This window comes from Eschrichtius robustus, chromosome 17, assembly GCF_028021215.1.
Source record: "Eschrichtius robustus isolate mEscRob2 chromosome 17, mEscRob2.pri, whole genome shotgun sequence".
Taxonomy (NCBI): domain Eukaryota; kingdom Metazoa; phylum Chordata; class Mammalia; order Artiodactyla; family Eschrichtiidae; genus Eschrichtius; species Eschrichtius robustus.
This window is the reverse complement of record NC_090840.1, coordinates 34,234,378-34,254,293: the sequence shown is the minus strand read 5'-3', so window position 1 is coordinate 34,254,293 and position 19,916 is coordinate 34,234,378.

The following is a 19,916-nucleotide window of genomic DNA, read 5'->3' as shown; positions in this document are numbered from 1 at the left end:
TGCTTTGTTTTGTTGTTTACTTTGAGCAAGAAACAAAATCACCATTAATTAATTACAACAACTGGTAAGAAATTTTATAGGAAGTAGAAAATATTGCTGTCAGATTGAGGTCTCAGGTCAAATCTTTAACACTTACTAGTTGTGTTACTTTATACAAGTTAGTTAACTCTGTAAGTTTCTAAAAATTTTCCCCAGTTTTATTGAAATATAATTGCCATATGACATTGTATTTTTAAGGTCTACAACATAATAATTCGATATATGTATTTATTATAAAACGATTATCACAATATGTTAACACCCGTCATCTCACATAATGGCACATTGCAAAAAATATAACGTAGGATACACTCCTATAGAATCTTTTGATGACTAAATTATATTTCACTCTATATGTAAAGGGATAAGCACAGTACATACCATATAGCAAGTGCTCAATAATTGTTAATTGCGATCTTTTTTTCTATCTCAGTTCTCTTTCAGCCAATGAAAGTACAAGTCAGTAGAAAGAAGGAGAAATTGGAGGAGATAACATCAGAGGAAAAGATAAAATGAAATTTTAATCAAAAGTGGTCTTAAAAAATTCAGAAAGCAACAGGAAAAATATGATTTATTTTTATATAAACATAATATTGGTGTTTTTCAAAGCTTTAAGGAAAAGAAAGTTAATTCATTTAATAATACAGCACCCAAAAATCACAAGGGGAGCTAAGCATTCCCAGAAATGAGTATTAAAAGCATTTCAATTTCAACTTAAATAATGGAAGCATAACATCTCCTGAAACCTTTTTTTTTTTCCTTAATTTCCAACAGAGAAAACGCCAAATTTTTCATTTTGAAAGATATAACATCTGATTTTATAGGGAAAGCTTTCCTACTTTCATTGAACATAATCCACATAACATAGCCTTTTAGGATGCCATTGTTAAATCATTTAAAACTGTGTTTTGTTTTCATAACTCTAAGAAAAAATAATGGTATTGTCTTTTAGAATTTTCCTACCATGCCACCATCTGAGTAAAAGATACAGTTATAATTGTAAACATTGTTCCATTACTGAAGAGTTACTATTTGATCTTGGCAAAAGTCACTTCATCATTTTTTTTTTTTCTGTGTGTTAACTTCCTAGCATCATTTTGGGACTTCACAATGCCTTTGGCTTTAGAATTGGGATTTTTTGATGTGACCAAATAGCAGTTTATATTCTCAGAAAACTGGAATGGGAATATCCTGTAAGGAAAATAACAATGGAATATGATGAAAATTTCTAAGCCAGAAAACTTCAGAATAATCAGCCTTCCCTCCCTACCCTCCATCCCCCATTTTGCCAATAAGGACTGATGTGTTTTAAACAATAAAGATAGGCAAGTCTTCCACGAACCCTGAATATTTGAAAATTTTTTCTGCAATCTGAGCAGCTGAGCCTTTGCCTGGCCTTCGTAGGGTGAGAGTCACTTGCTCCTAAACTTTTGATGCCAAATTCATTCTTCTTTTTACCTATGTTAGCACAAACAGAAAGATTGAGACTGTAAACATCTGAACCGTTGCCTTCTCTCATTTAGCTTGGCCACAGTTGATGTGTAGTGGTTAAGATTAATCTAGCACTTCGTCGTGGGTATAGTTGCTTATTATGTAGTAAGTGGTGCTCTGGATACCCTGAGGCTGTGTAGTGACCTAATAGACTAAATTACAAATGATTACTCTAGATGAGACATTTATGGGCTGGTATATTATTTCTACTTCAAAGAGCTACTCTTGACTTACTTACATCATGATTTTCACAGTGGGGAAAGAGCAACCAAATATCTTGAGCTAATGGAAGCAAGGGGTATGTGTGTGTGTGTGTGTGTGTGTGTGTGTATGTGTTTACTCTCTGATCTGAGTTTTTTTTTTCCTCTAATATTCTTTGAAACTTTGAAGAATCATATTATTCTTCCAGTTGCAAGTACTGTTGGAATGGGAGAAGAGCTATATTTTAAGAGAAATGTTATTAAGTCCTTTATAATAATCTTTTCATTGGGTCATATTCAAAAATCACATAGGAGAGACCTCTAAAATGTCATACTAAGTGGCAGTGCATCAATTAGGGTCATGGTGCTCAGTCAACAAGGTTCTCAGCTGGAATTTTGAAGATAATTTAATGGTATGTGTGCATAGGTGTAGGTGGAACTAAGGGTACCAACAGGTAGTGGAGTGCCCAGAGCCTCAGAACCTATTAACACCCTATTATCTAAGGGGGCAAAGAGAGAACATGATGTCACTAAAGCCCAATGAGAGTTGGACCCCAGGGAGGAGAATCTCTTGATAATAACTACCACTGCCAGAAACCCAAAGTTGAGAAAGGGGGAGCAGGAAAATAAAGCCCGTGACCATTCTTTGCTCCCACTTTTGTATGCCCATCTCATGCCCTCCATTGGCAGGTCCAATCAGAAGCCAGAAGACTTCAAAGTGCTCAGGTTATATAGTTGGTAAGAGTCAAATACTTGGGGCAAAGAGCAAGGCAGAGAATGGCAGACAGATCAAGGAGGGGTGTTACAAAATGTGGAATAATCGCATAACCCCTCAGTGCTGGCAGGCCATAGCATTTCCTTTTGGTCCTGCTCAACATTTTTAACCACTTGGGTAAAGAAATAATGCAAGAATATAAGCCCTGTGAAAAATAAAAAGCAGAAATCTGTGATGAATCAACAAGTCTAGATGCAAATTATCTTGACATTCAGAAAACAATACAATGAAATTAAACAGGAATATTAGATAAGTCCCCTAATTAGGAAAATTTTTGCAAGAGGATAGGGAGACATAAGAAAAGTGCTTGATGGGATTTCATGTTCTAAAAGACATCAGTATCAATAGATTATGGCTCATGATTGCTTACAAAATGAATGTAATCTGAGGTTGCACTTTTAGCTGCTACAGGGCATCTCTAGATGCTTATCACACATATCCCTCAAACCCAGCTTACCAAAGCCTGATCCTGTTACATTCCCATCTCTTTCCAATACTGTTTGGACTCCTGTGTTCTCTAGGAGCCTTGGAATTATCTTTGGTTTCTCCTTTACATCCTGCATTTAATGCATCAATAAATCACTCTATCTCAAAACATGGCTCAGATACCCTATTTCCTTTCCATTGTCCCTTCCTTTCTCATGCCCTGCTGTTTCCAGTCTCTAGATTCCTATGACAGCCTCTTCATTATCCTGACTTCAGTTCATTTTCCCTGTAGCTGTCAGAGTTGCCGTCAAATAAACAAATGGGCATTGTCAGTCCTTAATTAGAAAAATTCTCTGTTCTTATTGTGGTATATAAGATTAAGGGTGGACTCCTTATTTAGTTATACGAGACTTATCCCAGTCTCATTTCACTATAGAATTTCTCTCCCACCACACACAAGCCCCTTTGCTCTAGCCACAAAGAACAGCTGTTCTGCAAATACCTCAAGCTCTTGTGCTTTTGTACTTATTCTCTTCGCCTGAAGTGTTTCTGTTCCTCTGTAGTTCTCACCCCAACAAACTTCTACTCAGCTTTCAAGACATCTCCCAAACATCTACCTCTGATTTCCTTTTAGAAAGAGTTCTCACAGCTCTTTGCTCTAACCTCTGCAATAACACTTACCAAGGTGTTTTAAAGTTTGTGAGTACCTTTCCACCACTTAATTCTAATTCATCTTTACTGCCCTAGCACTCAATAAAATAATTGTCACATGAAAGATAACTAAATATTTGTTGAATTTTCATGCATTAATTAATTAATACAGGTATATTGTTTAGAGTATAGGAGATAATGGTCTCACTACACTTAACATTGGTCAGGTTACATATAGAGTATTTTGCTTGACTTGACCATTTTATTTTAAGAGATATACAGAGAAACTAGATTAAAATCAGAAGAGGACAGATGGTCTAGAGGCTATATTTTATACAGTCTTTCAATTGTTATTTCTCTGAAATAGGAACAAGATCATTTATTCTGTAGTCACCTCATATTCCTAAGCATATAAAAGTATCAGGACAAAAATAATCCTTATGCTATGAATTTGACCCCATAGAGAGAATGCATGCAAAGTGTTTACATGCCTGACATAGTAAATATTCAATAACTGTAGTTGTTTTTATTATTGGGATTTTATTAGTAGGCTATAACACATATTAAAATAGTCTGCTTTTTGCTTACAATGTTACCTTTACCAATTTATAAAATAGGAGTCTGCATAAGACACACATACCAATGCATATTATTAACTTTTGGTTAAGAACAGTACTTTTTGCTCAAATAGATAAAGAGCAGAACAGTTCTAATGTTATCCTATCCCTCTTCTTTTCAGGTTGGCTTGCTCTTAAACCACCCAGATATTATGACTTACCTCTGTCTTGATAAAACTTCTTTTAATTGCAAGCTACAGAAATAATATACTCAGCATAGCTAATACAGTAAGTGGAATGCATTGGGGGAGAGGGGACACCAGGGCTTTGCCTGAAATGTGAGGTCAGGCAGCACAACCAGATTTCATAGGAAATCTGCTCTGCATAGCACTGTGGTCATTTCTGATTGCATCAGTTGATTGTTTTCAGACTCCAAGATGGCTTTAGTTACTTCTCATGCCACATGATGGAAAATGACTCCCACACCTATGGAGTTGGATTGCTTCCCAGCGCAGTGTGCCAGGTAACAGACTGGGTTCTCCAGGCTCCAATGGCATATTCCTAGGAATGAAGATTTATTGGCTTTGTTTGAGCCAGTTGTCTCTCCATGACCAATCTGCTATGGACAATAACAGAGAGACAAAACATTCTACAGGCACCCATTCTTGTCAGTGTAATTTTCATTGAAGGCATGTGTGGGGTAGCCAGACATCTCAAATCTGTCTGCTCCACAATGCAATTGCCCATGATCCCCAAGGCAGGAAACTAGAATCTGATTTTTTTTTTTTAATTTCATGCTTAAGGCATTCTTTCTCAGGTCTAAATTAAATATTTTCTGTCATTGTTTAATAACTTAAGTTCTTTTTCTGTTCATAGTGCACATAAAATTGCCTGGTTATGTTAAGTCTGCATAATAATCTTTCAAATATGATTACCAGTTTTGTTGCAGCAAGAGAATCTGAAAAATTATCTTCATTTACATTTCCAAATGTTTAAAGATCATGATTGTAGAAGTGTACTAATTTGACTGTCCTAAGTACCTCTCTAGAGATCCAGGGGACAGGGATGTCATTTGTTGATATCTGGGAAGGGAGTGGCACTCTGAGAAAATTGTCTCTCCATGTGGAGGAGGCCATAAGTTTTACCCAGATGGAGTCTAGCTCAGCTGCCAAGAAATGTAAAAGATAAACAGAATAGAATTTTAAACAGAAAGAACAGTGATCCTCTTTATGGTGATTATTGGAGCTGATGTTGTGTGAAAGAATAGAAATTCTGATAGTGTGGGGCAGAAGGATAAAGTGATGTGTTTGATACAAAGTACACTGGAGTGATATACAGTCAGGGATCCAAGTAGGACTGACACATAAGACAGATTGGCCTTACATAAACATAGAAATTGTCTTAATATTCTGGCAATAAGAGCTTAAGACAGTTCCATCAGAAAAGTCATATTTGCTGAGAAAAATTAATGCAAGACTTACAGTAGTGAAAAACTGTAGGAAGCAAGAATAGATTCTCCTGGTGCAAGGAGCAGTGGGAGAACCAGCTTGAGGTGAAGGAGGTATCTGCAAGGTCCAGGAAGGATGGTTTGAAAGCACTGATATACTCATGGACCAGAGAAAAACATGTTTTCATTCACAGTCTTCCAGGAAACAGTGTATTCCAAGAGGGCAGAACTTGCAGACAGAGTACAAGCAGCAAGAACTGCTGCATGGGGGAATCCTGAGACTGTTACAGACACCTTGTCAGTGGTTGGACAAGGTAAGGGCAGGAAATCCCAGGAGTGATGTCAGAGTTCTAATTAGACCTAGCTTTGTCCAGGCTAAGACAGATTCATAGACTTTCATGAGTCAGCCAAAAATGGAGGAGGGGAAGTCAGTTAGTACTAGACTAGCTCCAGACTTTGCAGTGGTAGCAATCAGATATTTCCAGGCTATTCTAGATAAAACTTCATGAACTTAAGTGTTACTAGATATCTTTGTACCTCAGTGTTCTCATCTGTAAAACTGGGACAGTAATAATGCCTAACTCATAATGCTATAAGAACTAAATGATACATAAATTATACATAGTAAGCAGAATGCATATATATGGGGCAAATAAGAGACAAAATTTAAAATCAGTTGTGATAAGTATGAGAGAGAAAATTCAAACACAAAACTTCTTTGAAATTGTAAAATTTTTCTCCATACATCTTTCCCATTTACCTAGTATTTAGATGGGACAAAACAGAAATGGGAATCTCAGAAATGATCTCTAAAGAAATAGGCTCTCTCAGACATATTTAGTGGGAAGAAAATTAGTTGAAACTTTTGAAGGGCAATTTTATAATGTTTTTCAAAATTTTAAATGCATATACATTTTTGATTGAGAAATTTAGCATTTAAAATATAATATAGCTAATTTACAAGACAAATATAATATATAAGCATTTTCATTGTAGAATTGTTCTGCAATAAAAAATACAAAAATCATTTTTGCCCAAATAATAATCAATTTAAAATTGGTTAAATAAGTTGCAGTACATCCATAAGATTAAATTCATTGTAAAAATTAAAATGAATCATGTAAACTTCTACTTCTGACCAAAATAGAGTAACAGGAACTAGATTTATTCTCCCACCTGAAACAACCAAAAAACAGATGAATATGTGAAACAATGGTTTGTAAGATATTATGCACCAGGCAGTGAATAATAGTGATCCCTGAGAGAAGGGAACAAATGAGATGAACACTACTATTACTTCAGCTTACTGCCTTAAGAGAGTGTCCAGGTCAAATCCAGGGAGGGGAAACCCAGCAAAGACTGATGGACTATTTGTGTTAAGGAGATATTGCTGAGAGTTTGGGAAGACCAAGACAGTGATAGTTCACACGACAAAATACTGGAATAAAGAGAGATGTATAGAGAGTTCTGCAAAAGTTCTTCAAATATTCAGCTGAGTAATCCTCATCACATGCATGTGAGGAAATGGTCAGTGCCTATACCAAGAAAGAAACATATGAGAAACTATCAAAGTAACAACATGTTTGTATAGGACTAAGAATAGTGCCTTTTTCCACCAGCCAGCATGGAAAACTTCAAGATTCACAGGGCACTGGGTAGAGGACGCAGAAGCATCTCCTGGGAAGTGTGGAATCATTAGCCCTAGACTTAGCAATTGAACTCTACAGATGAAGACTACAATGTCTGAGAATTTTTTTAAAAAGAAATTATCAAAAGAGATTAAATTCAGATTAGACAATACAGAAGAAAAAAAAAAATAGTTAGCTTGGAAACATAGCAATAGAAACTATCCAAAATGAAATGCAGAGAGAAAAGTAAATAGATCATGAGTGAGCTGTGGAACAGCTTCAAGCAGCCTGACGTACATGTAATTTGAGTCCCTGAGAGAAAGGAAAGGGCAGAAATATGTAAAAAATAATGGCCAAAAATATTCCCAATTTGATGAAAATTATAAACACACGGATCCAAGAAGCTCAATGAACTCCAGGTGTTAAAAACAAAAAGCATGAAGGAAACTATACCACAGAATAACATAATCAAATTGCTCAAAATCAGCAGCGAGGGGAAGTTTTGAATGGGGTGTTGACCAAGATAGAGACAGAAGAGGCTCTTGAGCTCCCCTTCTCTCACAGATGCACCAAATGTATACCTATATAGGGAGCAATTATCTCTGAAAGAGATCTAGAGACTAGCTGAGTGACTCCTATATATCAGATGAATAAGAAAATACCCACATCAAAACAGGTAGGACAGACTGACACATTCTCTTGCCATAAACCCTACCCCGGGCACAGTGCCATACAATTGGGAGGAAATCCCCAACTTCCAGCTTCTCCCTAAAAAGCAGAGTTTGGACGCCACCTATAGTGCCCCATCTTTAAAACAATCACTGGAGGAATGAACTTGCAAAACGTCTAGCCCTGAAAGCCAACAGGGCTTGTGTCTATGACATCCACAAGACTATAGCAAACAAAGAAGCAATTCCTAACGGGTTGTGAGCACTCAATATGGCTATTCCCCCAGGGTTCAGCACAGAGGAAACAGGCAAAATCACACATCCCCCGGTCTTTCCATAAAAAAGTTTAGCTGCATACTTCAAAAACTGCTGCCTGAGGGCCATGCTCTAATTTAGCTGGCACTGGGGGCCTTCTCTTTCCAGCCTGCTCCAAGTTGCCAGTATCTCTCTGGCAGAAACTTGTACACATGAGTACAACCCCGCTTTTATGGCTGCTGCCCAAGGGACAGATCCCTAGGTCACCTGGATCTGACAGTTAACAGAGCTTCCATTCACAAGTCCCACAAGACTGTGAATAGCAAACAAAAAAGCAGTTCTTAACTGGCTATCCCACCAGAGCTCAGTGCAGAAGGAGCAAGGAAAAACAAGCGTCTTTCAGTCTTTCTGTAAAGATGCTTATCTACATATTTTAAAAGATTCTGCCTGAGAGCCAGGCTTCTAATTTAGCAAGCATCTAGGGGCTGGCTGCAATCCTCCCCAGAGATGGAGGATGCCAGTGGACACTTTTCCCACCTTCTCCCACCAGCTCACTCTAACAATAAAACCAAGTCAACAGTATCTCCCTGAAAGAAGTTTGTACACACTTCTGGTGCCCCAGGTTTTGTGGCTGCTAACTTAGAGATGGGTCCTTGGATCACCTAACACTAATAGCCAATGGGACTTGCATTCACAGGACTGTAGCAAACAAACCATTCCTAATGGCTGAAGGAGTACATCCCACCACCCCCACCATGTAACTGTGGATGAAAAATGTTGCCTGCCATATCAGTAAATAAAGGATGTTTCAGCCATCATGCCAGTAGCCACTGCAGCCACCCCCAACTATGCACACTGAAGGGATTCAGGATGGAATAAAGCTGACCCTAGATAGTTAAGGTGCATATCAAAGGAATGATTTCAATGAACCCGACTCTTTCATCTTCTTGTACAAAGAAAAGTGTTAAATTCATTAACTTGAGATGTCTAGTTTTCTTTAATTAATAGTAAATTTTGATGTTCCAGCCACCTGAGTTTTGTTGAAAAAAACTCATACATATCCTGGCTCCTCCCTTTCCTCTTTGGAGCAGTCCTTCAGAGCTATCTGAGAGGCTGTCTTCCAGGCTTAAGTCCTCAGTTTTAAAACAAATAAAACATAATTCTCAACTTTTTTAAAAATTAATTTTTATTGGAGTATAGTTGCTTTACAATGTTGTGTTAGCTTCTACAGCACAGCAAAATGAATCAGCCATACATATAAATATATCTCTTCCCTTTTGGATTTCCCTCCTACTTAGGTCACCACAGTGCATTAGGTAGAGTTTCCTGCTATACAGCATGTTCTCATCAGCTGTCTATTTTATACATAGTATCAATAGTGTATATGTGTCAATCCCAATCTCCCAATTCCTCCCACCCCACCCCTTTTCCCTTTGGTATCCATACATTTATTCTCTACATCTATGTCTCTGTTTCTGCTTTGCAAATAAGGTCATCTATAACATTTTTCTAGATTCCACATATGTGCATTAATATATGATATTTGTTTTTCTTTTTCTGACTTACTTCACTCTGTATGACGGCCTCTAGGTCCATCCATGTCTCTACAAATGACCCAATTTCATTCCTTTGTGTGGCTAAGTCATATTCCATTGTATATATGTACCACATCTTCTTTATCCATTCCTCTGTTGATGGACATTTAAGTTGCTTCCATATCCTGGCTATTGTAAGTAGTGCTGCTATGAACATTGGGGTGCATGTGTATTTTTGAATTATGGTTTTCTCTGGGTATATGCCCAGTAGTGGGATTGCTGGATTTTAGGTTGTGCAATGTTTTTCACTCAACACAGCTATGCACCCAGGCCCAACAGAGAGGGAGCAGGTAAAAATGCCCTTCTCCTAGTTTCTATATAAGAGGGGCTTAACTACATACTTTCTCAGCCGCTGCCTAAGGAGTGCTTCTAATCAGCCTGCATCTAGGTGTGGAGTGCAGTCCTTCCCTTTGGGACTCTGATGGGTCTTGGCACACCCTCAAATACTGGGAGCAACTAAGAACAAAGAAGGAATCTTGGACAACCATAAAAGTTTGAGAGACAACTAGGAGCTTGGGCTGGGCTCCAACCAGGATCATCTCCTACATGAGACCACTTTGCTAAGAGTGGAGAAATGCACAGAAACCAACACAGACTCAAGGAAAATGATGAAACAGAAGAATATGTTTCAAACAATAGAACATGGTAAATCTCCAGAAACAGATCTTAATGAAACATAGACAAAGACTTGAATTTAAGACCTGAAACCATAAAACTCCTAAAAGAAAACATAGGGGGTAAGCTCCTTGATACTGGTCTTGGCAATATATATATATATATTTTAATTTGACACCAAAAGCAAAAGGGACAAAAACAAAAATAAACAAGTAAGACTACATCAGACTAAAAAACTTCTGCCCAGTAAAGAAAACCATCAACCAAATGAAAAGGCAATCTATGGAATGGGAGAAGATATTTACAAACTACATTTCCAATAAGAGGTTAATATCCAAAATATACAAGGAACTCATACAATCAATAGAAAAAAAAATTAAAATATTGGTAAATGATCTGATTAAACATTTTTCTGAAAAAAAGACAAATAAATGGCCAATAGGTACATGAAGAGGTTCTACTAATCATCAGGAAAATGTAAATGGAAACCACAATGAGACAGAATCTCAGGATACCTGTTAGGATGGTTGTCATCAAAAGGATAAGAGATAGCACATGCTCAGAGGATATGGAGAAAGGGAAATCCTTGTACACTGCTGATAAGAATGTAAACTGGTACAGCTATTATGGAAAACAGTATGAACATTCCTCAAGAAATTAAAAATAGAACTACCATATGATCCAGCAATCCCACTCTTGGGAATGTATCTGGAGAAAACAATAATTCAAAATGATACATGCACCCCAATGTTCATTACAGCACAATTTACAATAGCCAAGACATGGAAGCAACCTAAACGTCCATCGACAGATGAATGGATAAAGAAGATGTGGTACAAATATACAATGGAATATTACTCACCCATAAAAAAGGAATGAATTAATGCCATTGGCAACATCATGGATGGACCTAAAGATTATCATACTAAGTGAAGTAAGTCAGAAAGAGAAAGACAGATATCATATGATATCACTTACATGTGGAATCTAAAATATGATGCAAATGAACTTATTTATGAAACAGAAACATACATGAACTACCAGCTATCTCACTTCTGGGTATATAACCAAAGGAAATGAAATCATTTCCTCAAAGAGGTATCTGTATTCCCAAGATCATAGCAGTATTATTCACAATAGCCAAGGTATGAAAATAATCTAAGTGTTGTTCAATGAATAAATGGATAACAAAAATGTGATACATATATATCTCCAATGGAATATTATTTAGCCATAAAAAAGAAGGAAATCCTGCCTTTTGTGACAACATGGATGACAACAGGGCATTATGCTAAGTGAAATATCAGACAGAGAAAAACATTTCTCTCACTTATATATGAAATCTATGTGACCTTGGGTTTGGTGATGAGGTTTTAGATACAACACCATAAGCACAATACATGAAAGAAAAAATTGATAAGTTCAACTTCATTAAAATTTAAAACTTCTGCTTTGCAAAAGACACTAAGAGAATGAAGAAACAAGCCATAGACTGGGAGAAAATACATATTTGCAAACATATATCTGACAGAGGACATGTATCCAAAATATACAAAGAACACTTAAAGCTCAACAATAAGAAAATAAGGAACCCAATTGAAAACTGGGCAAAAGATCTGAGCAGACACTTCACCAAAGAAGAAATACAGATGTCAAATAAGCATGTGAAAAAATGGTCATCACCATATGTTATTAGGGATTGCAAATTAAAGAAACAGTGAGACACCACTACACACATATTAGAATGGCCAAAATAAAATTTTAAAAACCTGATAATAACCAAATATTGGTGAGGAAATGGAGAGACAGAAACACGCATTTACTGTTGTTAGGAATGCAAAATGGTACAATCACTTTGGTTGCTTTATGATTTCTTGTAAAGCTAAGCATACTACACAATCCAGCAGTTGTACTCCTAGGTATTTACACAAAAGAATTGAAAACATGTCCACACAAAAACCTGCACATGAATGTGTAGAGCAGCTTTATTCATAATTCCCAAAATTAGAAGCAACCAAGCCAAATGGATAAACAAACGGTGGCATATCCATACAGTGAAATGATAAAAGGACATGAGCTATCAAGCCATGAAAATATGTGGGGAAACTTAAATGCATATTACTAAGCAAAAGAATCCAGTAGAAAAGGTTGCATACTATATGATTCCAGCTACATGACATTTTAAGAGGTGAAACTATAGAGACAATGAAAAGATCAGTGGTTGCCATGAATTTGGGGGGATGGAGGTGAGAGATGAATGAGTGAAGCACAGAGGATTTTTAGGGAATGGAAACTACTCTGTATAAAATTGTAATGGTGGATACATGTTATCATGCATTTGTCTAAAATTCTTAGAGTTGTAAAATGTAGAGTGAACCTTAATGTAAACTATGGCCTATAGTTAATAATAATAATGTATCAACATAAATTCTTTAATCTTAATAAATAAATATGGGTGAGGAGTAAATATATGGAACTCTATGTACCATCAGAAGCCTGTGGAGGGAAGGACAGGAATGTACTTTTCACTGTAAGCCGTATTTTACTATTTGAATATTTATTTGTTTTTTTGTTTACTTGTCTTTCCCAGTTCTATTGAGATATAATTGACATACAGCATTGTATAATTTTAAGGTGTACAGCATAATGATCTGACCTATATACATCATGAAATCATCATGAAATGATTACCACAATAAGCTTAATGAGAATCTATCATCTCATATAAATACAAAATAAAAGAAAAAGAAAAAAATATTTTTCACTGTGAAGAGAACACTTAGGATTTACTCCCTTAATGATTTTCATACACAGCATACAGTAGCATTATATTAATCATGCTGTGCATTGCATCCCTAATACTTGTATACCTTATAATTGGAAGTCTGTACCTTTTTGACCACCTTCATCCAATTCCCCCTTTTCCCAACCCCTGTCTCTGGTAATACAAATCTGATCCCTTTTTCTGTGAGTTTGTTTGTCTGTTTTTGAAGTAGAATTGACCTACACCATGTTAGTTCCTGGCACACCACAAAGTGATTTGATATTTCTGTACATCACAAAATGATCACCACAATAGATCTAGTTACCATCTATTACCATACAAATATATTACATTATTATAGACTATATTCGCCATGCTGTACATTTCACCCTTGTGATTCGTTTATTTTGTGACTGGAAGTTTTTACCTCTTAATTTCCCTCACCTATTTCACTCATCCCTCCATTCCCCTTCTGTCTGACAACCAACCACCTGTTTGTTCTCTATATCTATGATCTGTGTCTGTTTTATTATATTTGTTTGTTTATTTTGTTTTTTAGATTATAAGTGAAATCTTATGGTAATTGTCTTTGATTTAATTCACTTAGCATAACAGCATCCATGTTGTTGCAAGTGGCAAGGTTTTATTTTTTTTATGACTAATTATATCCCATTGTAGATATGTACATCTTCTTTATCCATCCATCTGTCAATAGACACTTAAGTTGCTTCCATATCTTGGCTATTGTAAATAATACTTCAATGAACGTAGGGGTGCATATATCTTTTCAAATTAGCGTTTTTGTTTTCTTTGGATAAATTACCCAGGAATGGAATTTTTGGGTCATATATTAGTTGTACTTTTAATTTTTTGAGGAATGTCCATACTGTTTTCCATAGTGGTTGTACCAATTTACATTCTCTCCAACAGTGCATGAGGGTTCCCTTTTCTTCACATCCTTGCCAAAACTTGTTATTTGTTGTCTTTTGATAAACTATTCTGATAAGTGTGAGGTGATATCTCATTGTGGTTTTGATTTGTATTTCCCTGATGTTTAGTGATATTGGACATTTTTCATGTGTCTGTTGGCCATCTGTATGTCTTTTTTGGAAAAATGTCTACTCAGGTCCTCTGCACATTTTTAAAATTGGGTTGTTTTTTAATGTTGAGTCATATGAGTTCTTTGTATATCCTTGATATTAACCTCTTATTGGATATACCATTTGCAAATATCTTCTCCCATTCAGTATGGAGACTATGCTTTTTTGATAGTCTGGTTTCCTTTGTTGTGCAAAAGCTTTTTAGCTTGATGTAGCTCCATTTGTTTATTTTTGTTTTTGCTTCCCTTGCCTGAGGAGATATATTTTTTAAAACTTGATAAAACTGATGTCAGAGTACAGCCTATATTTTCTTCTAGGACTTTTATGGTTTCAGTTCTTACATTTACATCTTTAATCAATTTTGAGTTTATTTTTTATATGGTATGAGAATATATTCCGGTTTGATTTTTTGCATGTTTCGGTATAGTTTTCCCAACACTATTTTTTGAAGAGGCTGTCTTTTACCTATTGGATTTTCTTGCTTCCTTTTTCATAGGTTAATTGCCAATATAAATGTGGGTTCATTTCGGGAATTTCTCTTCTGTTCCATTGATCTATGTGTCTATTATGTTTTTGTGCCAGTACCATACTGTTTTTATTACTGTAGCTTTCTAGTATAGTTTGAAATCAAAAAGTGTGATACTTTCACCTTTGTTCTTCTTTCTCAAGCTTGTTTCAGTTATTCAGGGTCTTTTGTGTTTGCATACCAATAGTAGAATTATTTGTTCTAGTTCAATGAAAACTGCGACTGGTATTTTGATAGGGATTGCATTGACTCTGTAGATTGCCTTGGGTAGTATGTTCTTTTTAACAATATTAATTCTACCAGTCCATTAGTATGGTATATCATTTCATTTGTTCGTATGGTCTCTAATTTCTCTCATCAGTGGCTTATAGTTTTCTGAGTATAGGCCTTTTATCTTCTTGCTTAGATTTATTCCTAGATATCTTCTTCTTTTTGATGCAACTGTAAATGGGGTTGTTTTCTTAATTTCTCTTTCTGATGGTTTATTATTAGTGTATAGAAATGCAAGAGATTTCTGTATATTAATTTTGAATCCTGCAACTTTACTGAACTGATTTATTAGTTCTAATAGTTTTTTGTGGTGTCTTTGGGATTTTCTATATATAATATCATGTCATCTCCAAATACTGACTGCTTTAGTTTTTCCTTCCAATTTGGATTCCTTTTATTTCCTTTTCTTGTCTGATTGCTGTGGCTAGTGCTGCCAACACTTTGTTCAATAAAAGTAGAAAGAGTGGGGATTCTTTTCTTGTTCCTGATCTTAGGGTAAATGCTTCAGCTTTTACCTTTGAGGCTGATGTTGGCTGTAGGTTTTTCATATATGGCCTTCATTATATTCAGGTGTGTTCCCTGTATACCCACTTTGTTGACAGTTTTTCTCATAAATGGATGTTGAACTTTGCCAAAAGTGTTCTTGGCATGTATTGAGATGATCATATGATTTGTATTCTTCAGTTTGTTAGTGTAATGTATTTCACTGATTGATTTGCAGATTTTGAACCATACTTGCATCCCTGGGATAAATCCCATTTAATCATGGTATATGATTCTTTTAATGTATTGCTGAATTTGGTTTGCTAATATTTTGTGGAGGATTTTTTAAATTTATGTTTATCAGTGATAGTGGCCTATAATTTTTTTTGTTTTGTCTTTGTCTGGTTTTTGTATCAGTGCTATGCTGGCTTTGTAGAATGAGTTCTGAAGGGCTCCTTCTTCTGAAATATTTTTGAATAATTTGAAAAAGATAGGTGTTATTTCTTCTCTAAATGTTTGGTAGAATTCACCTGTGAAGCTGCCTGGTTCTAAACCTTTGTTAGTTGTTGATTAAAGCATTTAGTCCATTTACATTTAAAGTAATTATTGATAAGTATGTACATTTTGTTAACTGTTTTGGGATTGTTTTGTATTTGTTTTTAGTTCCTTTCTTATTTTATTCTCCTCTCTTGTAGTTTGATGACTATCTTTAGTGTTATGTTTGGATTCCTTTCTCTTTTTTGTTTATGTATCTATTTAGATATTTGGTTTGTTACCATGAGGTATTTACATACATATATAATTATTTTAAGTTGATTCTTGCTAAGTCCAAACACATTCAACAACTTTGCCTTCTTACAATCCCCAACCCTACATTTAATGTTTTTGACATCATATTTTATATCTTTTTGTTTTGTGTGTTCTTTTTAACTACTTATTGTGGATACAGAAGATTTTATTACTTTTACCTTTTAACCTTTCTATAGCTCTTTAAGTGGTTAATCTACTACTATTACTGTATATTTGACTTCATAATGAGATTTTTTTCCTTTCAGAATTCTCATGTTTCTAGTTGTAGCATCCCCCTCCTTTTTTTCACTTAGTGAAGTCCCTTTAATATTTCTTGTAAAGTCATTTAGTGGTGCTGAACTCTTTTAGCTTGTGCTTGTCTATAAAACTCTTTATCTCCCCACCAAATCTAAATGGGAACCTTGTTGGATAGAGTATTCTTGGTTATAGGTTTTTCCCTTTCATCATTTTAAGTATATCATGCTAGTCCCTTCTGGCCTGCAGTGTTTCTGCTGAAAAGTCAACTGAAAACCTTATGGGAGTTTTCTCATACAACTTGCTGCTTTTCCCTTGATGCTTTTAATATTCTCTATCTTCAATTTTTGACATTTTAATCACAACGTGTCTTTGTTTGGTCCTCTTTGAATTGATCCTATTTCAGACTCTGGATGTTTCAGACTCTGGATGTTTTCAGACTCTGGATGTTTATTTCTTCTAGCAGGTTAGGAAAGTTTTCAGCCATTATGTCTTCAGGTATGTTCTCTGACCCTTTCTGTCTCCCTTCTCCTTCTGGGACCCTTATAATGTGAATGCTTGAAGTTGTCCCAGAGATCTCTTAAGCTGTCTTCCTTTCTTTTCATACTTTTTTCTTTTTCTATTTGGCATCAATTATTTACACTACTCTGTCTTCCAGCTCACTGATCAGTTCCTCTGTATCATTTAATCTACTGTTGATTCCTTTCAGTGTATTTTTCATTTTAGTTATTGTATTCTTCATTTCTCTTTGGTTGTTCTTTATAGTTTCCAATTCTTCGTTAAAAACTTCTAACTTCTTGCTCTGTGTATGAATTCTTCTCCCAAGTTCTTTGATCATCTTATAATCATTACCCAGAATTCTTTCTTGGGTAGATTGCCTATCTCCACTTCACTAAGTTTTTCTTCTAGTGTTTTATCTTGTTCTTTCATTTGGAACATGTTCCTCTGTTGCCTTATTTTGCCTACCTTGCTGTTTTTATTTCTATGTATCTGGTAGGTCGTTTATATTTCCCAACCTTGAAGAAGTTATCTTTTGTAGAATAAGTCTCATGCTACCCAGCAGCACGTCCCCCTCTCATCACCAGAGCTGTATGCTCTAAGGGTTCCCCTTATGTGGGCTGCATGAGTTCTTCTGTTGTGGTGGGCTGACTACTATAGGTGGTCTGGTATGTTTGGTTGGCCCCCAGTCCAGTTGATTGACAAGCCCTACCTTGTGCAAAGGCTACTGGCCACTGGTTGGTGGGGCCAGATCATAAGGCAGCTAGCTGTGGAGGGGACTCTAGATCTAATGCTGGCTCACTGGCTGGTGGCATTGGGGTCCAGGAGATCCTGGGGTTGGTACCTGCTCACCAGTGGGTAAAACCATGTGCTGGGGCTAGTGCTGGCCCACTAGTGGGCAGAGCTGGGTCCTGGGGTCTGGCTGCAAGTCTCAGATGTCCCAAAGCTGGTGTTGGGTTGCTGATGGGTGGGCTTGGTTCCTGACACAACTAGCTGCAGTGTCCAGGGTATCCCAAAGATTGTGTTTGCCTGCTAGTGGGTGGAGCCAGTGTCCAGCTGTTCCAAGGGCTGGTGCTGGTCTGTTGGTGGGTGGGCTGGATCTTCAGGCTGTGGGGTTGTGGTTGTCCTGGGGCTGTTGTCTGCCCACTGGTGGGTGAGGCTGGTACTGAAGCTAAGTAGACTAGCTGGTGGACAAGGCTAAGGTCCAGGTGGCCCCAGAGCAGATGCTGGCCTGCTGGTTGTTGGGCTGGGTCCCCAGGCAGTGGAGGTGTTGTTTTCCTGGGGCTATTTTCTGCCTGCTGGTGGGTGAAGTTAGGCCCAAGGCTAGAGCTGGCTCATTGTGGGTGGAGTCAGGGATTCTGGGGCTGGTGCCTGCCCACTGGTATGTGGAACTGGGTCCTGGTGCCTCTGGCTGGAGGGCCTGTGGGTCCTGGGTCTACTGCTTGTGCAATGGTGTATGGGGCTGGGTCCTGGGCCCTCTGGCAGGCAGGGCCATATCCAGGGTTGGCTCTGGGCTCAGGGTTTCTTAAGGCAGCCTGTCTGCTGATGAGTGGGGCTGTGTCCCCACCCAGTTAGTTGCTAGCCTAGAGGTATCCCAGTACTGGTGTCTACAGGCTGTTTGTCAGGGGTGGGGCTGTGTCCTGAGACTAATAATGTAGAGGGAGGATTCTGCTTGCCAGCACCAGTATCTATGTGTTAGAATGAACTCCCCAAAATAGCTGCTGCTAGTGTTTGTGTCCCCAGGGTGAGTTTCAGTTTCTTCCTGCCTTTTGGGGAAGATCCCCAAGATCAGCAGGTAGGTCTGACACAGACTCTTTTCTAATTACTGCTTAAGAGATTTTGTGTGTACCCTTTAAGAGTGGAGTCTCTATTTCCCACAGCCCTTTGAGACTCTTGAAAGTAAGCCCTGCCAGCCTTCAAAACCAAGTATTCTGGGGGCTTGTCTTCCTGGCAGAGGGCCCCTGGGCTGAGGTGCCTGATATGGAGTTCAGACCCCCTCTCTCCTTGGGGAGAACCTCTGCAATTGTAATTATTCTCCCATTTGTGGGTTGCTCACCCAAGGGTATGGGACCTGACTATATTGCAACTACGCCCCTCCTCCCTGTCTCATTGCAGTTCCTTCTTTACATTTTTAGTTGTAGAAGATCTTTTCTGGTAAGTTCCAGTCTTTTTCATCAATGATTGTTCTGTAAATAGTTGTAATTTCGATGTGTCTGTGAGAAGAGGTGAGGTCAGGATCTTTCTATTCCAACATCTTGGCTGATCTCTGGGCATTTAAATTTTTAAATAAAATATCTAGTACTTTTTCACTATATAAAAAAGAGAGCCTATCAGGATCTTCTCCATTGACAATGTATTAACCAGATAGTTTTGGGGTTTGGAGCTTTGAAACCAGTGTAATTGGAAAAGGAGATCAGTTTGCAGCCGCTGAACATGCAACTGATTAGTCAAGGAGGGCTCCTAGTCAGATATTGTGCTCCTATTCACTTCCTGGGGATGGGTGTGTACAGCTCTACTGGGTCTCTTTTATTAGAAATAGACTCTGAGAACCTCAGTCGTGGTGCCATGTTTTCCATTTCTTCAGTACCCTTATATAATGGCTCTTTGCACGTTGGCCATTGAGGGCTTCCTGTGGTCAGTATATTCTCAGCATGCTTGTATTCAAGAAAAACTTGTTGACTGTTTTTTGAAAATGATTGCAACTCTGTTATTAATTCCAAACCTACTGAGCTTTTAAGATACAGGACAAAAGAATGAATGAATTAGAATGATGACTGCTTATAAAAGTTTCTGGCTCAAAAGAAGTCTAAGAAGCTGAGTTGATTGAACCTGAAGAAAAAGAATGACTCAATGCTTATTTTAAAATAACAGAGTTAATAGGTGT